A 25317-nucleotide genomic window follows, 5' to 3' on the forward strand; every position below is an offset into this window, starting at 1 on the left:
CTACATCCACAAGACTGAAGAGAAACAGAAAAAGGTACACAGAACCCTTGAGAACTGTAACTCTGTTGTGGGTATATAAAAAGTACTCATGGATAATTTGATTTTACTGATACAAAAGAAAAAAAAGGGGGGTGTAGTAAAGGGAAGGAGATTGTTTCAGAAAAAGGGGAAGGAATGATTAAAAGAGGGAAACTACATCCCAGGAAGAGGCATAGAAAATTCATCATATCTGAGGGAATTTAGTGAGGGGGAGAATCATTGTGTGAATCTTACTCTCATCAGAAGAGGCTCAGAGAGTAAATAATTGACATATTTGTTTTTCAGAGCATTTTCTCTCACCTCATTAAAAGGGGGGAGAGGAAAAGGGAAAAGGAAAACGAGAATAAGGGAAGGGACTTGGAGGGAAGGGGGAGGGATATTAAAAAAAGGGAGGGCTGTGCACCACAAGGGGGGTCTGTAAATTAAATATCGGGGAAGGGGATCAGGGGGGTCAAGGGAAAAAGCATAATCTGGGGATAATATGATGGCAGGAAATAGAGAATAAGTAATTTTAACTGTAAATGTGAATGGGATGAATGCTCCCATCAAATGGAGACGGATAGCAGATTGGATCAAAAATCAGAACCCTACAATATGTTGTCTGCAGGAAACACACTTAAAGCAGGGAGATACATACAGAGTAAAGGTAAAAGGTTGGAACAGAGCCTATTATGTTTCAGGTAAAGCCAAAAAAGCAGGGGTAGTTATCCTTATCTCAGATCAAGCAAAAGCAGAAGTTGATCTAGTTAAAAAAGATAAGGAAGTAAACTATATCCTGCTGAAAGGTAGCATAAATAATGAAGCCATATCAATACTAAACATATATGCACCAAGTGGTATAGCATCTAACTTTCTAAAAGAAAAGTTAAGAGAATTGCAAGAAGAAATAGACAGTAAAACTATAATAGTGGGAGATCTCAACCTTGCACTCTCAGATTTAGACAAATCAAACCACAAAGCAAAAAAGAAAGAAATTAAAAAAGTAAATAGAACATTAGAAAAACTAGGTTTGATAGACCTCTGGAGAAAACTGAATGGCAATAGAAAGGAATATACTTTCTTCTCAGCAGCTCATGTATCCTATACAAAAATAGACCATATATTAGGACATAAAGATCTCAAAATTAAATGTAGGAAGGCAGAAATAATAAATGCCTTCTTCTCAGATCACAATGCAATAAAAGCTACATTCAGTAAAATGTTAGGGGTAAATAGGCCAAAAAGTAATTTGAAAATGAACAATCTCATCTTAAAGAATGACGGGGTGAAACAGCAAATTATAGAAACAATTAATAATTTCACCCAAGATAATGACAATGATGAGACATCATACCAAAATCTGTGGGATGCAGCTAAAGCAGTAATAAGGGGAAATTTTATATCTTTAGAGGCTTATTTGAAGAAAATAGAGAAAGAGAATATTAACGAATTGGGCCTGCAACTTAAAAAGCTAGAAAAAGACCAAATTAAAAACCCCCAACCAAAAATTAAACTTGAAATACAAAAATTAAAAGGAGAAATCAATAATATTGAAAGTAAAAAAAACTATTGAATTAATAAATAAAACCAAGAGTTGGTTTTATGAAAAAGCCAATAAAATAGATAAACTTTTGGTAAATTTGATCAGAAAAAAAAAAAAGAGGAAAATCAAATTTTTAGTCTTACAAATGCAAAGGGGGATCTTTCCACCAATGAAGAGGAAATTAGAGAAATAATAAGGAGTTACTTTGCCCAACTTTATTGCAATAAATTTGATAACTTAAGTGAAATGGATGACTTCCTCCAAAAATATAGGCTCACTAGATTAACAGAGGAGGAGATAAATTGCTTAAATAGTCCCATTTCAGAAAAAGAAATAGAACAAGCTATTAATCAACTCCCCAGGAAAAAATCCCCAGGACCAGATGGATTCACATGTGAATTCTACCAAACATTTAAAGAACAATTAGTTCCAATGTTATATAAATTATTTGAAAAAATAGGGGATGAAGGAGTCCTACCAAACTCCTTTTATGACACAGACATGGTACTGATACCTAAACGAGGTCGATCAAAAACTGAGAAAGAAATTATAGACCAATTTCCTTAATGAATATTGATGCTAAAATCTTAAATAAGATATTAGCAAAAAGACTTCAGAAAATCATCTCCAGGATAATACACTATGATCAAGTAGGATTTATTCCAGGAATGCAGGGCTGGTTTAATATTAGGAAAACTATTAATCTAATTGACCATATTAATAATCAAATTAATAAGAACCATATGATCATCTCAATAGATGCAGAAAAAGCATTTGACAAAATCCAACATCCATTCCTACTAAAAACTCTTGAGAGTATAGGAATAAATGGACTATTCCATAGAATAATCAGGAGCGTATATTTAAGACCTTCAGTAAGCATAATATGCAATAGAAATAAACTGCAACCTTTCCCAGTAAGATCAGGAGTGAAACAAGGTTGCCCACTATCACCATTACTATTCAATATAGTACTAGAAACGCTAGCCTTGGCAATAAGAGCCGAGAAAGAGATTCAAGGAATTAGAGTAGGAAATGAGGAAATCAAACTATCACTTTTTGCAGATGACATGATGGTATACTTAGAGAACCCCAAAGACTCTGCTAAAAAGCTATTAGAAATAATTCAAAATTTCAGCAAAGTGGCAGGATACAAAATAAATCCACATAAATCCTCAGCATTTTTATACATCACCAACAAAATGCAACAGCAAGAGATACAAAGAGAAATTCCATTCCAAACAAATGTTGAGAGTATAAAGTATTTGGGACTCCATCTACCAAAGAAAAGTCAGGAATTATATGAGAAAAATTACAAAACACTTGCCACAAAAATAAAGTCAGATTTAAATAATTGGAAAGACATTCAGTGCTCTTGGATAGGCCGAGCGAATATAATAAAGATGACAATACTCCCCCAACTAATCTATTTCTTTAGTGCTATACCAATCAGACTCCCAAGAAACTATTTGAATGACCTAGAAAAAATAACAACAAAATTCATATGGAAGAATAAAAGGTCGAGAATTGCAAGGGAACTAATGAAAAAAAAAACTCAGAGGAAGGTGGTCTAAGTGTACCTGATCTAAAGCTATACTATATAGCAGCAGTCACCAAAACCATTTGGTATTGGCTAAGAAATAGATCGGTAGATCAGTGGAACAGATTAGATACAAAGGACAAAAAAGGGTACATCTATAGCAATCTAATCTTTGACAAACCCAAAGATACCAACATTAGGGATAAAAATTCATTATTTGGAAAAAACTGTTGGGAAAACTGGAAATTAATATGACAGAAATTAGATATGGATCCACACTTAACCAAGATAAGATCAAAATGGGTCCATGAATTAGGCATAAAGAGTGAGATAATAAATAGATTAGAGGAACAGAGGATAGTTCACCTCTCAGACTTGTGGAGGAGGAAGGAATTTATGACCAGAGGAGAACTAGAGATCATTATTGATCACAAAATAGAAGATTTTGATTACATCAAACTAAAAAGTTTCTGTACAAACAACACTAATGCAAACAAGATTAGAAGGGAAGTAACAAATTGGGAAAATATTTTTAAAAGCAAAGGTTCTGACAAAGGTCTCATTTCCAAAATATATAGAGAACTGACCCTAATTTATAAGAAATCAAACCATTTTCCAATTGATAAATGGTCAAAGGATATGAACAGACAATTCTCAGATGAAGAAATTGAAACTATATCGACTCATATGAAAGAGTGTTCCAAACCACTACTGATCAGAGAAATGCAAATTAAGACCACTCTGAGATACCACTACACACCTGTCAGATTGGCTAAGATGACAGGAACAAATAATGATAAATGTTGGAGGGGATGTGGGGAAACTGGGACACTAATACATTGCTGGTGGGGTTGTGAAAGAATCCAGCCATTCTGGAGAGCAATTTGGAACTATGCCCAAAAAGTTATCAAACTGTGCATACCCTTTGACCCAGCAGTACTACTACTGGGCTTATATCCCAAAGAAATACGAAAGAGCAGAAAGAGACCTATATGTGCCAAAATGTTTGTGGCAGCTCTTTTTGTTGTAGCTAGAAACTGGAAGATGAATGGATGTCCATCAGTTGGAGAATGGTTGGGTAAATTATGGTATATGCAGGTTATGTTATATTATTGCTCTGTAAGAAATGACCAACAGGAGGAATACAGAGAGGCTTGGAGAGACTTACATCAACTGAAGCTGAGTGAAATGAGCAGAACCAGAAGATCACTATACACTTCAACAACAATACTGTATGAGGATGTATTCTGATGGAAGTGGAAATCTTCAACATAAAGAAGAGCCAACTCACTCCCAGTTGATCAATGATGGACAGAGGTAGCTACACCCAGAGAAGGATCACTGGGAAATGAATGTAAATTGTTAGCATTTGTAGCAAGCTGTCGTCTCTAGAAGCTGCTGGATCGCTCTTTGGGAAGAGATCTGCTGTGTCTACTCAAATCTCTCAGACAGATTCTTCTTCCTGTAACGAACCGTTGTCTCCAGGCAGTTGCTGTTAACTCTTGTCCAGAGAAGTGACTTCCCTTCCTGCAGAGAGCCCCGTCAAGCCTGATGCAATGCAGAGCCTCTTCTATCTCTGGGTGTCCTCTCTTTTATCCTCCCAGAGAATGGGCGTGGGATAATGCAAGGGCTTCTGGGAAGAACCACTTCAGCCAATGAGCTTGCTCCTTCTATCAAGTCAACCTGAGTTCTCACCTTGTAATTGTCCAGAAAACCTTCTATCAAGTCAACCTGAGTTCTCACCTAGTAATCCTAACAAGCACTAATATCTGTCTGCCCAGGCTACATGTACCTTTGGAATCTAATGCTTATTGTGCAACAAGAAAATGGTATTTACACACATGTATTGTATCTAGGTTATATTGTAACACATGTAAAATGTATGGGATTGCCTGTCATCGGGGGGAGGGAGTAGAGGGAGGGGATAATTTGGAACAATGAATACAAGGGATAATATTATAAAAAAAAAAAAAAATATATATATATATATATATATATATATATATATATATATATATATATATATATATATATATATATATAAAGAAAAAGGAAAGGGAAGAAAATAAATTATCAATATCAAAAATGAAAGTGGTGAATTTACCACCAATGAAAAAGAAATTAAAATAACAACCAGGAAATTCTTTGCCCAACTGTATGATAGCAAATCTAACAGTTTAACTGAAATGGATGAATATTTACTAAAATATAAATTACTGAGATTAACAGAAGAGGAAATAAATTACTTAGAGTTCCATTTATAAAAAAAGAAATTGAATAAGCCATTCCTGAACTCCCTAAGAAAAAAATTTTCAGGGCCAGATGAATTTACTTCTACCAAACATTTAAAGAACAATTAATTCCAATACTATTTAATCTCTTTGGAAAAATAGGTAAAGGAGGAGTACTGCCAATTTCCTCCTATGACACAAATATAGTATTGATACCAAAACCTCCTAGGAAGAGCCAAAACAGAGAAAGAAAACATTACAGGCCAACCAATCTCCTTAGTGAATATTGATAGAAAAATTTTAAATAAAAGTTTAACAAAGAGAATATAGTATCCAATCAGCAGGATAATATTATAACCAAGTGCTAATTATACTAGGAATGCAGGGCTGGTTTAATATCAGGAAAAACAACCAAATCAATAACAAAACAAGAGAAATCATATGATAATCTCAATAGATGCAGAAAAACTTTTGACAAAATACAGCATCCATTCCTATTCAAACATAAAAGAACATAAGGCTAAAGGGTGATAATAATAATAATAATAATAATAATAATAATAATAATAATAATAATAATAATAAGCAGCAATAATAATAAAATAATAACAGCAAGCACTATTTGTAATGGAGAGAAGCTAGACCCATTCCCAATAAGTTCAGGGTGAAACAAGAATGCCCATTATCACTACTATTATTTAACATTGTACTAGAAAAATTGGCTTTAAAAATTAAAAAAAAAGAAAAGAAAGTAAAGGACTTAGAATAGGCAATGAGAAAAAATAAAACTATCTTTCTTTGCAGATGATATGATGATATACTTAGAGAATATTAGAAAATCATTCAAAAACCTACTGGAAGCAATTAATAACTTTAGCAAAGTTGTAGATTTTAAAATAAACACAAACAAACAATGAGCATATCCGTATATTTCTATATATTCTCTCTATATAATATATATCTCTCTATATATTGCCATATACTGACAAAGCACAGCAGCAAGAGATAGAGAAATTCCATTTAAAATAACTGTAGACAAGATAAAATGTTTGGGAGTCTACCTACCAGACAAACACAGAAACTATATGAACACAATTGTAAAACTTTTCTTATACAAATGAAGTCAGATCTAAACAACTGGAAAAAATATCAACTGCTCTTAGGTAGGTTGAGCTAATATAATGAAAATGACAGTTCTGCTTATGGTCTACTTTTCAGTTTTAAACCAATCAAACTGCCAAAATATTGTATTATAGATCTAGAAAAATAATAACAAAATTCATCTGGAAGAACAAAAGATCAAGAATATCAAGGGAATTAACTGGAAAAAAATTTCAAAATATGTTAAGCTAGCAATAGACCTAAAACTATACCATAAAGCAGTAGTCATCAAAACCATTTGATAATTACTAAGAAATAGAGTGGTAGATCAGTGGAATAAATTAGATACATGTGACATAATAATCAAGGCCTACTGCAATTTAGTATTTGATAAATCCCCAAACTCCAGCTTCTGAGATAAGAACTTCCTATTTGACAAAAATTTCTGGGAAAACTGGAAAATGATGTCAGATGGCATAGACTTACATCTCACACCCCATACAAAAATAAGGTGAAAATCGGTATATGATTTAAATATAAAGGGTGATATTATAAGCAGATGAGAAGAGCAAGGAATAATTTGCCTATCAGATCCTTGGAGAAGGGAAGACTATGAACAGAGAAAGCCTAGAGAACATTATGAAAGACAAAATGGACAACTTTGATTATAGTAAATTAAAAAGATTTTGCACAGACAAAACCAATAGAAAAATTATAAAGGAAGTACAAAGCTGGGAAAAATTTATACCTGTGTTTCTGCTAAAGGTCTCATTTTTAAAATATATAAATAATTTTATTAAATTTATAAGAATACAAGTGGTCAAAGAATATGATGAGACAATTTTCAAATGTTGAAATTAAAGCCATTTATAGTCACTTGAAAAAATGCTCAAAATCACCATTCATTGGAGAAATACAAATTAAAAGCAATGTGAGATACTACTTCACACTTCTCAGATTGGCTATGATGACAGGAAAATACAATGATAAATGTCAGAGGGGATGTGGAAATACTAGGACACTAATGCTATGTTGGTGGAGTTGTCAAATAATTCAAACATTCTGGAGAGCAATCTGGAACTATGCCAAAGGGCTATCAAATTGTGTGTTTCTCCTGGGCCTGTATCCCAAAGAGATCATTAAAGAGGAAAAGGGACCCACTTGTACAAAAATTTTTGTAGTAGCACTTTTGTGGTAGAAAAAAAATTAGAAAATGAGTAGATGCTCATCAATTGGGTAATGACTGAATAAATTGTAGTATATGAAGGTAAGGGTATATTAGTGATCTATAAAAAATGGTGAACTAGATTAATTTAGAAAAGCCTAGAAAGGTTTATATAAACTAATGCTGAGTGAAACAAGGAGAACCAGGAGTATATTGTACACAGTAATAGCAAGATTGTCTGATGATCAATTATGAAAGACTTGGTTCTTCTTAGTGGTTCAGCAATCCAGGTCAATCCCAATAAACTTTGGATAGAAAATGCTATGTGTATCCAGAAAAAGAACTATCAAGATTGAATGTAAATCAACAAAAGCTATGTTTCCTTCTTTTTTTTTCTCTCTCTCTCCCATGGTTTTCCCTTTTTGTTCTGATTTTTTCTCTCTCAACATGATTCATAAAGCAATATGTATTTTAAAATTAATCAATAAAAAATGAATACTGAGACTGAAGTTAAGATAACATGAGTTTAAATCCAATTTCAAACAATTTTGTAGCTATGTGATGCTGGGCAAACTGAAAAATCTCTGTTTCCCTCTGTTTCCTCAATTGTAAAATCAGGAACATTATAACACCTACCTCCCAGGATTTTTATGAGGTTCTAATGAAATAATATTTATAAAATACTTAATACAATGCTTAACATATAATAAGCACTTAATAAATATTTAATTCTTGATGCTAAGGGAAATGAGAAAAACCAGGAGATCTTTATACATGACAACAAGATTATAAGATTATCAATTCCGATGTGCATGACTCTTTACAACAATGAGATGATTGAGGACAGTTCCAATGATCTTGTAATGAAGAGAGTCATTTATACCCAGAAAGAAGATTGTGGGAACTGAGTGGGGATCACAATATAGCATTTTTACTCTTTTTGTTATTGTTTGCTTGCATTTTTTTTTCTAATTTTGTTTCTATTTTTGATCTGGCTTTTCTTGTGCAGCAAGATAATTGTATAAATATGTATACATATTTGTATTTAATATATATTTTAACATATATTGGATTACTTGACATCTAGAGGAGGGGGTGGTGGGAAAGAGAGGAAAATTTGGAACAGAAGTGTTCAATGTTGAAAATTTTTCCATTCATATGTTTTGAAAATAAAAACTTTTAATAAAAATAATAAAATATAATTTAAAATATTTAGTTCTGTCCTCTTGCTTCTAGGGGAAATGGATGCAGAAAATGGAATTCAAAAAGTTCTAGGGGAGAAAAAAACAAATAGCTTCACAATTGTTTCTCAATCTGTAAGCCATAAGAAAATCATTTGAGAACTATGTTTATAGTATTAAAATGGTTCAAGTACATTTTGATGTGTTTCACTGACTTAAAGATAGTTGTAGATTCATTTCCAGATGCCTATTCATTCAGTGTAATAATACAGATATTGCATTCTACTAAAATCATAACAGAGCTCTATCTACAATATGGAACTGTCTAAAAGAAAGCTTAGAAAACTATGTGCTAGAGGAGATAACTAAAAATCAAGACCTGAGAATTCTACCCCATGCTATGCCACTATTGTGATCTTGGAGAAGTTGCTCATTCTCAGACTGTTTCTCATTTGTGAAAGGGAAGATAAACATAGATGACCTCTAAGTTTCCTTTCACATCTAAAATTCTATCCATCTTATATGAATGTAGACTTCTATTTTTTATAATTTTTATTTTATTCCTTCCTTTTCCTTTCCCTATATTCTCTCTATTATCTTTTTCCTCCTCAGCCTCCTTTTGCTCTTTCTTCTCTTGTTCTTCCATCTCCTCCTCCTCCTTCTCCATCTTTATGGTCTTCTCTTCCATTTTCACCTTCTCTTTTTTATTTTTTTATTTTTTCTTCTTGTCTGAATTATTGATTGCAAGTTGTAAACTTGCTGAACTACTACAGAATGACCATTTGCCTATAGTTGATAGCCATATATATTTCCCCAGAGGCAGACACTGAATAAAGAGATTATTCATGGGTCAAATAGCCATTAGATATGAAGGGCATTATTTGACTCTAAGTTATAATGATATTAAAGTTACAAATGATGTTAAAATATATTAAAATGTATTCTGATTCTTTCTAAATTTAGTTGGATTTAATGATAAACTAAAATTTGCAAATATTGTCTAGCTATAACTTCATTTTGAAGGTACATTCATAAGGCAAGTTAGAAATTAAGAAAAAGGATATCAGAAATACGAATACAATTTTCAGAAGTAAGAAAAAATGGTATAATCTAGGAATCTGAGTAGTTCAAGAAATGAATTAGAGAATAGTTAAAGGTATTAAAAGTCTGGATGCCAGTAAGATAGATACCTGTTCTGAAGAAATAAGGAGCTTAACAAAAGGCTCAAGCAAACAAAACTCTAGAAGTTTAGGGTCAAGCTTCAAGGCATAGTTAAAATTTTTCTTCTAGAGAAGGAATTAATTCATATGAGGACTTCAGGATATTAAAGGCAGCTTTTCAGAAAAAAGCAGGATGCATGTAGAACAGGAAAGAAACATGAGGGAAGCAAAATCTAATAATTTAAAACTCTCAACAATGCTGATATCAAAGGCCATTTCCCAGTACTTTCTGGCACTCAAGGAGCCAACTCAATAGGAGATAAAATAAACCATACAGAAAAGAAACTTAACCCAGTATTATAGCTTCAAGGGAGATGATAGATAAATCTGCATAGGGAAAAAAGGAGCAACTTTCTAGGAGTATAGCTAGATCTATGTGATCCATATACACTATTATATGTCATTAAATCTGGAGCTGTAAAGCTTAGTCCATGTCTTTTTAAAGTCAGAGAAGAACCTAAGAGATAATTTTATGTTAGTAATGATTTCAGGTACCATGACACATTGATGAGAGTGATGTTTCTGTGGAGCAATTAAGACTTCCTTGCACCTTTCAGATCATAAAATTTACATAATAGTCTCCTTCAGTAAGAGCAACTGTACTTGGAAGAAATAAGAGGTTTATGGAAATAGTATCAAATTGGAAATCAGGAAAGCTCAATTATAGTCCTAATTCTGACAATAAATAACCACATGATCCAGAACAAATCTCTCTGACAAAAGTTCTATGTATCTAAAATGAAGAAGTTATGTTATTCCATCTTGAAGTCCCCAGAAAGCTCTAATATTTTATTCTATACTATTTATTCCATTCTATTCTGATCTGATCTGTTCTATACTATCCTATTCTGATCTAGTGCACACTATTTTAATCTATTTTATTCTATCCTATCCTGTTATGTTCTGTTCTTTTCTGCCCCATTTTGTTTTATCTTATTTTATTGTTTTCTGATCTGTTCTGTTCTCTTCTGTTTTATTCTATTACATCTTATTTGATTCTATTTTATCTTATTATATTCTAATTTGTTCTTGTCTCATCTCTTCTCTTCTTTCTTATTCTATTCTACTTTGCTGTAATATACCTATTTCTGTAGGTATCCTATTTCTTTATATTCCCTTTTAATCTGTTTGGTTCCCTCCTATCCTGTACTACCTTCTCTACTCTACTCTACTCTACTATTCTATTCTATTCTACTAGTTTATATTATTATGTGTCAGGGCAACATATTATACCACTTCCAAAGAAGTAGCCTCTTCTACTACTTGAATATTTAATAATTTTTTAGTCTCTCAACTGAAATTAATTGAACAATGACTAAATTTTGAACCCTGTGCCAGACTCTGTGGGAATACAAAGGTTTGTAATACACACTCCTTATCCTCATGGAATTAACAACCTGGGTGGGAGCAAGACATATCATTTGTGTGAAACAAAATTAAATACAGTAAAAAGTAGTATGTGTCAAGTGTCATATGAGAAGTGAAAATTGCTACTGAAAATGTGTAGCTGGAGAGAGAATTTAAAACATTTATTAAGCATCTATGGTGTGTAAGCACTCTTGTTGGTGCTAGAAGTGATAAAGGATTTAAATAAGATACAGTCTCTACCCTTGGGAAACTTAATAGTCTAGGAGGAGAATTAAAAACAAACATTAATGACTAGAGAACAAAACAGTGCATGATTAATAACAATAAGTGAATCAGAGAGTGCAATCAAGTTCTGAGATAATACTTGTAAAGCATTTACAAAGAATAAAGTGCATCTTAAATGTTAGCTGTTGTTTTCATTTATATTATTATTTGGAGCATTATATTGTATTTGAATTTTGCTTAAAATGTGCAGAAAATTAACAGGTAGTTTATGTAGAAGCAACAGAAGAATTAAATGCATATAAATGAGAGTGTTTAGGACATGTATGGAGATAGCAAGTAGTATAAATTGTCAGGATCACAGATTAAGTAAATGGTAGTAATTACATTAAAATTAAAATGAAGAAGTAAAGTGGTACCAATTGTAGGGACACTTAAACATTGCCCAAAAGGGTAGGAAGACTATATGGTAAACAGTACTGAAAGATCTTGAGCATAATTTATTCATATTTATAAATAATATATATATAATTTATAGAAAAATCCTCCATTGTAAGATAACCATATGCATACCTTCTTCCTTAAATACAGATATCATAAGAGTTATATTTCAATATTTTAAGGATATATTGTTGAGGGCGGTAGCCCCTTGATATTCTTTGTTTGATCTCCAACTTCCTTTGGGACTTGGACCTTTGATACAAGATTTGGTCAAACTAATTTGGGCTACCTGAGATGGCCAGGGTTTTACAGCCCCCCATTCTAATCTGCTCGGATAGACCAAATGGCATCAGGAAATTCCTTTTTGGGAAGAGACTTCTGTCTGTCCCCAAAAGATAACAAGAGAGTCCTTATCTTATTTACATCACTGCATAAAAGAGAAAACTCAAAAATCTTCTCTTTGCAAATGGCCTTGTACCATGCAGCCATTTTGCCCACCGGCTCTCATGTGTTTCCATTCTAATCAATAAAGACTATGTTTCCATACATCATTAAGTAGCAAATTCTTTTGCTGCCGAACCCTCCATTGGTTACTTTGGGGAAGGAAGGAGAGAGAGAAAAGGAACTGACCCATCTCAGTTTAGACCACAATTTACTCCTCATCATTTAATCCTCATCAATATGATTTCATTTATGGGGGTAGCACCTTCTCCAAAGCAGTTCATCACTCAAGTAATTTATAAATTAATAGAAAGTCATATTAGATAGTTGTGAGCAAAAAACAAAAATAAACTCAAATAAACAATATTATTTTCTACCTAATCAATAAAGGGACCCTTCTAATATAGAAGGGGTGGTCTTTATACAACAGACATAGATCATGGTTCAGGGGGATGAATGTTAGATTTTAGGTGAAAAGATTAATTTTTAAATCCAGTTTTTTGTTACTTGTTACATAGGTTGAATCCCTTAAACTCTGTGAATTTCAGATTTCTCAGCTGTAAGATGCAGATATTGAAATACATGATCTTGAAATTTCCTTCTAGTTATGAATCTATGATCTAATAATCCTATGATTATTACTAGGACTAATCTTAAAGTCATTTAAGCTGACAAAATTTTGGCTCTAATGATAGTCTTCAAGGACCTAGAGTTATTTCATATACACATACACATATATATATTATTTCATGTATATATGCATGCATATATATGGATAGAAACAAATATAATATGTTATATATAGTCAGGGAGGGATTTTATTTTGATTAAGATGGCATATTTTTTTAAAAGGAATTTGTTTTGCTTGACTTTTTTTCTTTTCTCAAAAGGATAGATAATGGAAAGGATAATAAGTTAATTTAAAAAATTGAGAGATGTAGAGGATGCTACAGATTTAGAGTGTTTTATGTTCTTTCAAATGTTCAGGTGAGGTCACTGTATTATAAGCTTTATTACTAAATAACTCACATGGAATATTTATGATGTAAAAACAAAACACATCAAAAAAACTTCCCTTAAAAACTATAGTCTCATAGAAAAATAAGATGGAAAATGTTTCTGTTTTGATTGTTCTCTGTTCTCTTTTATCAGAATTAAAAAAAAATCAATGTTTAGGAAAGATATTTAAATATTATATATTTGGCTTGAATTTCCCCTGTCTTGTATACTAGGAATCTGAACATGGCGAGCATGGCAAAAAGAATAATTACATATCACAATTGTAGCCAAATTTGATGTTTTCCAATTTAGTTTTCATGAAAGTATTAGAAATGGTCTTATTTGTCTATACAGATATCCCACCAACATTAATTTATTTTTACTTGATATAAATTAATATAGATTATATAGATAAATGATAGAGGTAGAGAGGCCCAAGTCACAGGAGGCAGTATGGGTTTGGATTCCAGGGAAACGTGGGTTCAAATTTTGCCTTAGATTCTAGTTTTGTGACATGTTTCTGATCATAGTCAATTGTGTAAGATTCAACAGTTTAGAAATTACTTATAATCTGCATAGATAAATAATGATTTCAAATGTAGGAAAAAATACAAGCTATCATATGCGAGGGCTATTCTCACCTGGGTAATACCACCAGGATTACACCCTAGATCTGAGTACTGACAAAACAACAAATTAGCTGAGTCCCTCCCTTACTTTATCATCTTATCTCTGTCTCTGAAATTTATACATCTAAATTTACACATATACTAAGTGGCAGAGATTTGATTAGAAGCCCTGTAAAAACAAAGCACTGTCTTCATTTGACCACAGCTTCTTCATATAGGAAATTTGTTAAATTTGTTTTCCTATACATTACCTATAAACACTCATTCACACACACATTTCTATTCTACATTCTATGAGATTTTCAAATACCATAATAGATGAAATATTTTAATAAGAATATTACAGCAATATGAATATATAATTTGTTCTTATGAATTTTTGTTTTAATGCATGATATATGCTCAGAATATATGACTATTCCTTTTTTACATGCATGTAGATGTCTGTGAAATATATTATATGAGATTCTAGTTGTGATGAACAAGCAGTACAATGTGCAACTTTTAATTTTCATTTTAGCCTCTTTCTATCCATATTTTAATTCTTTCTGAACCTGATTTGATGAAACAGCTTCTTTCCTGCTCCCCTCTTCTTTCTTCTGATGATTTTGATTACCTAACAACTAATTGCATTTTAATTATGTTCTCATTTTTTTCCCAAGATCAGGGACCCTTTTGTAAGAAGAAACAAACAACAAAAAGAAGTAGTTAATTGCTTACTTATAAACAATCCTCAAATTTATTGATTTTTTTTATGACTCAGCAATTCATAATTGTTCTTTCCATAAAGGCTAGGAGATTTCTTGATAGATAAGGAAACTTGAGCTCAAAGTGCTTTAATATGCAATGTGTTCCCTGCTGATAGATGGGAAAAATACAGGGCAAACTGCTGTGATCCACAATCTGCTATCCTCTGCAGAGTGGAGTGCCATTCTTGCTTAATTGTTCTCCACAGAAGAGGGAATTGCTTGCTTGCTACTGTAGCTATTTTGGTTGTAATCCCTAGTCCTGAGACTTGGAAGCCTGATGTCTCTTCCCAGCTACTTTGCTGACTTAGTGTATCAACTGTATTATCAAATGACACAATCTATATGCTGGACAGGTTAGAAGCTCCAGGCAGTTTTAACTTCATTATAGAATCCCCAAGAGACCCCTTCCCCATACTACCTATACTTAATAAAAGATGGATCATCCTTGGATTGCAGCCATGGAATAGTGTAGGACCCATCACAGTGCTGTCCTCTTGGATGATATTTTGATTAATCTTACTCTTGAGGTATAGTACATTGTTGAGTAAGCTACTGTCAGGATTCAGGTCCCTGAAGAAATTCAGAAATTAAGTGATTCAATTCACATTAAGATTGCTACGATTTCTTGAGTACCTACTGTTAATCACCAACAACTGTTAGTTTTGGGGGGAAGGGAAGAAGAGAGTCAGTGTTGAGGGAAGCATACTAATTTATATGGCATAATTTCTGTTCAGAGGGGACTAAAATTCTTACTGAAAAGAAAAGCAGTGATGGTAATAAATATCAAGATGAGAGTCAGCACCATGCTATTCCCATTTTAGCTTAGCAGGGCAATTACTATGTATGTGATCAAGAGTCGAGGGGTGGGAAAGAGTCCTTCTTCTGTTTATTTAAGAATCAGTGGATGAAGTCACCCATGGCTCTATGTAAGTCTGTAAGTTTTTCTTCAGACTATTTCCAAAAGTAGGTCTCTGAGTTGTGTAGTAAGAATAATAATTATGGCATGATGAATCATAATGTATATGCAATGTCTTCCTTTCTGTAATTCAATATATTAGGGTCACTCTGCTTGGAAATTATTTGCTGTGTTATAGGATTCATGAAGCCAAATAGAAATGCAATTATGAAGTAGACATAGTTTGATTTGTGTCCTTTTTCTTCTTTAAATATTCTCCTTTTCCAACCAAACTCCAGGTGCCTAGTGTCTATTTTGGATATCTGGTTCAAGGTTCCACATGTCTGCCATTTCAGATAAGAATCATTCTGATTCTTAAGGCTTTTCCATTCCTCTTTTCACTATCTACTCTTTGTTTCTTGCCTCAAAAAATAATTTTAAAATTCAAATTTAAACTGAAACTTTTTGAGGTAGGCATTTAATTTTCCATTTCCCTGCCTTTGAATGGACAGTCTAAGATGCCTATAATGGGACTCTCTAGAATTCTGGTTCTCAGAATTTTTAGCTCTTTTTAACTATTGCCTTAAATAGAAAGGGAATCTTTTATGTTACTTCTAAGTTTTTAGTGCTTTCTCCCTATCAAATAATTTTATATATATTTATCTGAATATGCACTATATTTCCAACTCTCAATCCTAGAATGTAATTTTTTTTTTTTGAGGACAGGTGATAATTTATATTATGCTTATGACAATAACCAACATAGTAGGAGCCAGTTTCTTTATTTGGAATGTATATGTTAGAGAGGGAATTTCAGGTACCACTGAAAACTTTTAGGAGGCAGTTTAGAGGGAAATGGGTCATTTTCTTAAGCTTTAAATGCCTGCTGGACCTTATTTGAATGCTGACTTCAATCATTAACCTCCCAGAGAGCTAAATTTTAGCAAATTCCTCAATTCTGATTATCTCTTGAGTTCCTCCCCAAATTTATAAGGAAGGTGAAGAATTAATCACAGGAATTTTCCTATGGCTCCAAATATTTTTGAGTTACTTGAAACCCTACTGATGAGGTAATAGGGAACCTCAAAATGATGAGGTAACTTGAACCAAATCATGAGGTAAATACCTAATAATGTAGTATATACCTCAATAGGATTAAGTGAGGTTTAGTGGCAGGATTTGGGGTACAGGAAGTCACATGGAGCTCCCCTGCAACCCCCTTAGGATTCGGCGCAAGGATACAAAGTTAAGTCAGGTCTAGTGGCTGTGAGAGTCCCCTGTAAATGAATTTACAGGCCCGAAAACCTAGATGGGTAAAAGATGTTTATTGCCAGGTTTGGAAGCAAGGTTAAGGTCTGGTTAGTAAAAGGCATTAGATAGAGGAAGATAAATGCCTAAAGCGTCGGGGACAGAGAATCTCTGATGCAAGCATTTTAGCTGGCATCTTTCAAATCTCTGAACCCAAGATGATTCTAGCTTTGCTCTTTTTATCTGCTTTAAGAAGTAATGGGCAGAGCTCAGGTTAATTCCTTTGGCGGGTTTTATCCAAGCCAGCTCAGATCCAGTGGGGGGAGGGAGGAGGGTCTGGGTACAGTCCAAACTAGTTCTGACCAGATCTTGTATCAAAGGGGGCTGAAAACCCAAACCAATTGGGGGCTGATTACAGCCCAAACTGGATCAGATACAGATCTTTTCCCTTAGGAATATCTTGTCCCAAAGGTAGATCAGACAAGGAATCTTAAAGGGGCTACACCTGCTACATTATCTTTTCTTAATATGTATTCCACCTCTAACTACTTCTATATTAGATTACAGAAAATCATAAAAATCTATTATGAAGAGAAAAATCCATATATATGAAGCTTTCACCAATATAAACATTCTTCTTCTGAAACTTAGATTTTCATATGCAACAGTAATGCTGATATTGGTTGGAAAGGAGATATGATCTGGCACAGGATCATGGAATCTCAAAGTTGGAAGGTGACTCAGAGGTAATTTATTGAAGAGTTTTAAAATTTTTACTTTTCTGTCATGGGCCTCAATCCATTCTCAGAATAAAGACTTTCAATTAAAAAAATATATAAAATTACAAATATGTTTTATTTAGGAATCAACTAGGTGGCACTGTGTATTGAACACTGGCCTTCGATTCAGGAAGACCTTAATTCAAATCCAACTTCAGATACTTGTTAGTATTGTAGAGTTAAACAAGTTATTTAGCCTCTTTTATATTTTTTTTTTATGTGTGAAGAGATATAATTAAAAAACAAAAACAAAAAACCTATCCCTCAAGTTGTTGTGAGGATAAAATTAGATAATAGATATAGTTTTACAAACCTTAAAGAGCTCTAAATAAATGCCAGCTACTATTAATTATTGCTATTATTACAAAGGAAGATAATTATATTGAAGTAGTAATTTTTAAAGTTCATATACCCTAAGTTATGAACCCTTAAAATAATTCAAATCATACTTAAAAAGAAGCTCATGTACAACATCCTAGAAAGTGCTTCTCTAGCCTTTTTTTTCTGAAAACTTCAATCGACTTATGAACTTAATCTTAGGTATAATTTGTTCTTCATTTTCAAAGAGGCTTAATCACATCATATAATGTTTTGTCTTACCTGTGAATTGTATTTAAGTGAGGCAGCATTACATAAAGTCTTACTCTCTTCCTGAGTCATTAAAATCCTGTGACAAGACAACGGTCAAGACAACTTACAATGATTTGGAATGTGGTCACAAGTTCAGAGACAATAATAATAGGATTTAAAGCCAAGTTTTCTAATTGCAAACCACCTCCCTTTTCACTATATCATATTACTCTTTATTAACCTGAAGCTAATGTCTTCAAAATTATTTAGCCTTTAGATTACCAAAATAACAACAGGGCTAGCTTTTAACATACTTGTAATATTGGAAAAGTTTGTCTTCAGTCTCCATTTCTGTGTTAATTTCCTCATCATATAGCATTCCCCCATCAAGAATTCATTCCATGGTTAGTTTTTCTGATCAAGTGCTTAATTCCTACTAGCTTCTCTTGTCTGCTTTCCTTGTCTCTTGAGAAAAAATAATTCTTACCTCGGCGTCAACTAAAAGTAGTCCATTGCATCTCTAACTCTTTAAGTACTCTCTCTAGCACTTTAAACCTGATCATCTATTGTGAAATTAAAGTTTTTGTCATCAGATATATATATATATATATATATATATATATATATATATATATATATATATATATAGATAGATAGATAGATATATAGATAGTTAGATATAGATATAGATATAAAGATGTATGTGTGTGTGTATTTTTATGTGTATGGATTTATGTAGACATCACCCACTCCCATACATACATACATATATATATGTGTATATATATATATATATATATATATATATATATATATATATATATATATATATATATATATATATAACTATATATGTGCATAAACACACGCACACAATAAAGAAAAAAGAAGAAAAAGAAAAGGTTAAAAAATCACAGGAAAGTAGGATTTCTGAATTGGAAAATATAAAAAATTCTCAAGAAAGTAGGATTTCTGAATTGGAAAAAGAAAATAACTCTAAAAAAATTAGGGAAATGGAAAAAAAAATTCAATAGAGCCAAATAATTCATTTAAAACTCAATTGGGCATATACAAAAAGAACTAAAAAATGTGAATGAAGAAAATAACTCATTAAAAATCAGGATGGAACAAATAGAAATGAATGATTCATTGAGAACCCAAGAATCAATCAAACAAAACAAACAAACAAAAAATGAAAAGCTGGAGAATAACGTCAAATACTTACTGGGAAAATCTATAGACCTGGAAAATAGATCTAGAAGAGATAATCAGAGGATAATTGGGTTTTCCGAAAACTATGACCAAAAAAAGAGCCAGGATTCTATTTTACAGGAAATCATCAAAGAGAACTGTCCAGAGATAATAGAAACAGAAGAGAAAATAGGCATTGAAAGAATTCATCAAACACCTTCTGGAAAAGACCCTAAAAAAGAACACCACGGAATATTGTGGCTAAGCTGCAGAATTACCACACAAAGGACAAAATATTGCAAGCAGCTAGAAAAGAGCAATTTAAATATCAAGGGGCGACAATAAGGGTCACTCAAGATCTGGCTGCCTCCACATTAAAAGATCAAAGGGCCTGGAACCTGATATTCCAAAAGGCAAAAGATCAAGGATTGCAACCAAGAATAAAGTACCCAGCTAAATTTAGCATTTTCTTCCATGGAAGAAGATGGTCATTCAATGAACCAGAAGAATTCCATTTGTTTCTAAGGAAAAAAAACAGACTTAAAGAAAAAATTTGATCTACATCCACAAGACTGAAGAGAAACAGAAAAGGGTAAACAGAACTCTTGAGAACTGTAACTCTGTTGTGGGTATATAGAAGTACGCATGGATAATTTGATTTTACTGATATAAAAAAAAGGGGGGGAGTAGTAAAGGGAAGGGGGTAGTATTAGAAAAAGGGGAAGGAGTGATAAAAAGAGGGAAACTACATCCCAGGAAGAGGCAGAGAAAATATACCATATCTGAGGGAATTTAGAGAGGGGGAGAATCATTGTGTGAATCTTACTCTCATCAGAAGAGGCTCAAAGAGTAAATAAATAATTGACATATTTATTTTTCAGAGAATTCTCTCTCACCTCATTAAAAGGGGGGAGAGGAAAAGGGAAAAGGAAAAATGGAATAAGGGAATGGACTTGGAAGGAGGGGGGAGGGATACTAAAAAAGGGAGGGCTGCACATCACAAGTGGGGTTTATAAATTAAATATTGGGGAAGGGGTTCATGGGGGTCAAGGGAAAAAGCATAATCTGGGTAAAACATGATGGCAGAAAATACAGAATTAGTAATTTTAACTGTAAATGTGAATGGGATGAACTCTTCCATCAAACGGAGACACATAGCAGACTGAATAAAAATCAGAACCCTACAATCTGTTGTTTACAGGAAACACACTTAAAGCAGGGAGATACATACATAGTAAAGGTAAAAGGTTGGAGCAGAATCTATTATGCTTCAGGTAAAGCCAAAAAAGCAAATGTAGCCCTCCTTATCTCAGATCAAGCAAAAGCAGAAGTTGATCTAATTAAAAGCGATAAGGAAGAAAACTATATCCTGCTAAAAGGTAGCATAAACAATGAAGCCATATCAATACTAAACATATATGCACCAAGTGGTATAGCATCTAACTTTCTAAAGGAAAAGTTAAGAGAATTGCAAGAAGAAATAGACAGTAAAACTATAATAGTGGGAGATCTCAACCTTGCACTCTCAGATTTAGACAAATCAAACCACAAAACAAAAAAGAAAGAAATTAAAAAAGTAAATAGAACATTAGAAAAACTAGGTATGATAGACCTTTGGAGAAAACTGAATGGCGATAAAAAGGAATATACTTTCTTCTCAAGAGTTCATGGATCCTATACAAAAATTGACCATATATTAGGACATAAAGATCTCAAAATTAAATGTAGGAAGGCAGAAATAATAAATGCCTTCTTCTCAGATCACAATGCAATAAATTAGGGGTAAATAGACCAAAAAGTAATTGGAAAATGAATAATCTCACTTAAAGAATGACTGGGTGAAACAACAAATTATAGAAACAATTAATAATTTCACCCAAGATAATGACAATGATGAGACATCATACCAAAATCTGTGGGATGTAGTTAAAGCGGTAATGAGGGGAAATTTTATATCTTTAGAGGCTTATTTGAACAAAATAGAGAAAGAGAAGATTAATGAATTAGTCCTGCAACTTAAAAAGTTAGAAAAAGACTAAATTAAAAACCCCCAACCAAAAATCAAACTTGAAATACAAAAATTAAAAGTAGAAATCGATAATATTGAAAGTAAAAAACTATTGAATTAATAAATAAAACCAAGAGTTGGTTTTATGAAAAAGCCAATAAAATAGATAAACCTTTGGTAAATCTGATCAGAAAAAGGAAAGAGGAAAATCAAATTGTTAGTCTTACAAATGAAAAGAGGGATCTTTCCACCAATGAAGAGGAAATTAGAGAAATAATAAGGAGTTACTTTGCCCAACTTTATGCCAATAAATTTGATAACTTAAGTGAAATGGATGACTTCCTCCAAAAATATAGGCTCCCTAGATTAACAGAGGAGGAGATAAATTGCTTAAATAGTCCCATTTCAGAAAAAGAAATAGAACAAGCTATTAATCAACTCCCCAGGAAAAAATCCCCAGGGCCAGATGGATTCACATGTGAATTCTACCAAACATTTAAAGAACAATTAGTTCCAATGTTATATAAATTATTTGAAAAAATAGGGGATGAAGGAGTCCTACCAAACTCCTTTTATGACACAGACATGGTACTGATACCTAAACCAGGTCGATCGAAAACTGAGAAAGAAAATTATAGACCAATTTCCTTAATGAATATTGATGCTAAAATCTTAAATAAGATATTAGCAAAAAGACTTCAGAAAATCATCTCCAGGATAATACACTATGATCAAGTAGGATTTATTCCAGGAATGCAGGGCTGGCTTAATATTAGGAAAACTATTAGTATAATTGACCATATTAATAATCAAATTAATAAAAAATATAAGATCATCCCAATAGATGCAGAAAAAGTATTTGATAAAATCCAACATTCATTCCTACTAAAAACGCTTGAGAGTATAGGAATAAATGGACTATTCCTTAGAATAATCAGGAGCATATATTTAAGACCATCAGTAAGCATAATATGCAATAGAAATAAACTGGAACCTTTCCCAGTAAGATCAGAAGTGAAACAAGGTTGCCCACTATCACCATTACTATTCAATATAGCACTAGAAACACTAGCCTTGGCAATAAGAGCCGAGAAAGAGATTCAAGGAATTAGAATAGGAAATGAGGAAATCAAACTATCACTCTTTGCAGATGACATGATGGTATACTTAGAGAACCCCAAAGACTGTGCTAAAAAGCTATTAGAAATAATTCAGAATTTTAGCAAAGTTTCAGGATACAAAATAAATCCACATAAATCCTCAGCATTTTTATATATCACCAACAAAATGCAACAGCAAGAGATACAAAGAGAAATTCCATTCCAAACAAATGTTGAGAGTATAAAATGTTTGGGAATCCATCTACCAAAGAAAAGTCAGGAATTATATGAGAACAATTACAAAACACTTGCCACAAAAATAAAGTCAGATTTAAATAATTGGAAAGACATTCGGTGCTCTTGGATAGGCCGAGCGAATATAATAAAGATGACAATACTCCCCCAACTAATCTATTTCTTTAGTGCTATACCAATCAGACTCCCAAGAAACTATTTGAATGACCTAGAAAAAATAACAACAAAATTCATATGGAAGAATAAAAGGTCGAGAATTGCAAGGGAACTAATGAAAAAAAATTCAGATGAAGGTCGTCTAGGTGTACTTGATCTAAAGCTATATTATATAGCAGCAGTCACCAAAACCATTTGGTATTGGCTAAGAAATAGACCAGTCAATCAGTGGAACAGATTAGATACAAAGGACAAAAAAGGGTACATCTATAGCAATCTAGTCTTTGACAAACCCAAAGATACCAAAATTAGGGATAAAAATTCATTATTTGGAAAAAACTGTTGGGAAAACTGGAAATTAGTATGGCAGAAATTAGATATGGATCCACACTTAACACCATATACCAAGATAAGATCAAAATGGGTCCATGATTTAGGCATAAAGAATGAGATCATAAATAGATTAGAGGAACAGAGGATAGTCTACCTCTCAGACCTGTGGAGGAGGAAGGAATTAGTGACCAGAGGAGAACTAGAGATCATTATTGATCACAAAATAGAAGATTTTGATTATATCAAACTAAAAAGTTTCTGTACAAACAAGACTAGCACAAACAAGATTAGAAGGGAAGTAACAAATTGCGAAAATATTTTTAAAGTTAAATGTTCTGATAAAGGTCTAATTTCCAAAATATATAGAGAACTGACCCTAATTTATAAGAAATCAAACCATTTTCCAATTGATAAATTGTCAAAGGATATGAACAGACAATTCTCAGATGATAAAATTGAAACTATATCCACTCATATGAGTGTTCCAAATCACTACTGATTACAGAAATGCAAATGAAGACAATTCTGAGTTACCACTACACACCTGTCAGATTGGCTAAGATGACAGGAACAAATAATGATGAATGTTGGAGGGGATGTGGGAAAACTGGGACACTAATACATTGGTGGTGGAGCTGTGAAAGAATCCAACCATTCTGGAGAGCAATCTGGAACTATGCCCAAAAAGTTATCAAACTGTGCATACCCTTTGATCCAGCAGCGCTGCTACTGGGCTTATATCCCAAAGAAATACTGAGGAGGGGAAAGGGACCCATATGTTCCAAAATATTTGTGGCAGCTCTTTTTATAGTGGCTAGAAACTGGAAGATGAATGGATGTCCATCAATTGGAGAATGGTTGGGTAAATTATGGTATATGAAGGTTATGGAATATTATTGCTCTGTAAGAAATGACCAGCAGGATGAATTCAGAAAGGTTTGGAGAGACTTACATCAACTGATGCTGAGTGAAATGAATAGAACCAGAACATTATTGTACACTTCAATGCTGTATGAAGATGTATTCTGATGGAAGTGGATATCTTCAACATAAAGAAGATCCAACTGACTTCTAGTTGATCAATATGGACAGAAACAACTACACCCAGAGAAGGAACACTGCGAAGTGAATGTAAATTGTTAGCACTACTGTCTATCTACCCAGGTTACTTATACCTTTGGAATCTAATACTTAACGTGCAACAAGAAAATTAGATTTACACACATATATTGTATCTAGGTTATATTGTAACACATGTAAAATGTATTGGATTGCCTGTCATCAAAGGGAGGGAGTAGAGGGAGGGAGGGGATAATTTGGAAAAAGGAATACAAGGGATAATGTTATAAAAATTATTCATGCATGTATACTGTCAAAAATATTTATAAATAAAATTAAAAAAAACCTCAGGGGTGAAAAAAAAATATGTATTGGTCCACCTGCCATCTGGGTGAGGGGTGGGAAGAAGATGGGGAAAAATTGGAATAAAAGGCTTGGCAATTGCCAGTGCTATAAAATTACCCATGCATATATCTTGTAAATAAAAAGCTATAATAAAATAAATTAAAATAAATGGATTTAAAAAAATAAAATATAATCATCTATTGAGTTTTTGCCCAACCACTCAATAAGCATTTAGAAGTTCCCCTCTATATGTCTATCTCTATCTTTATATCTCTTCCTTTAAGTGTCAGAGAAAAATCCCATCTGCCACAAGATTTTCCTTCCTTCCCTTCTTTCCTTCATTTTATTTCCTTTTTTCTCTGTTGATCTTCTAATGAGTGTGTCTGTATTATTATATCAATATCAATGTGTGTGTATGTATGTATGTGTATGTATATTGTACTGATTGACCTACTATGTGTCAGGTACTGTATTGGGCTTTGATATCCAAATAAAAAATAGGTAGTTTTCTAAGAATTTTATATTCTACT

This window comes from Sminthopsis crassicaudata, chromosome 1 (assembly GCF_048593235.1).
Source record: "Sminthopsis crassicaudata isolate SCR6 chromosome 1, ASM4859323v1, whole genome shotgun sequence".
NCBI lineage: Eukaryota > Metazoa > Chordata > Mammalia > Dasyuromorphia > Dasyuridae > Sminthopsis > Sminthopsis crassicaudata.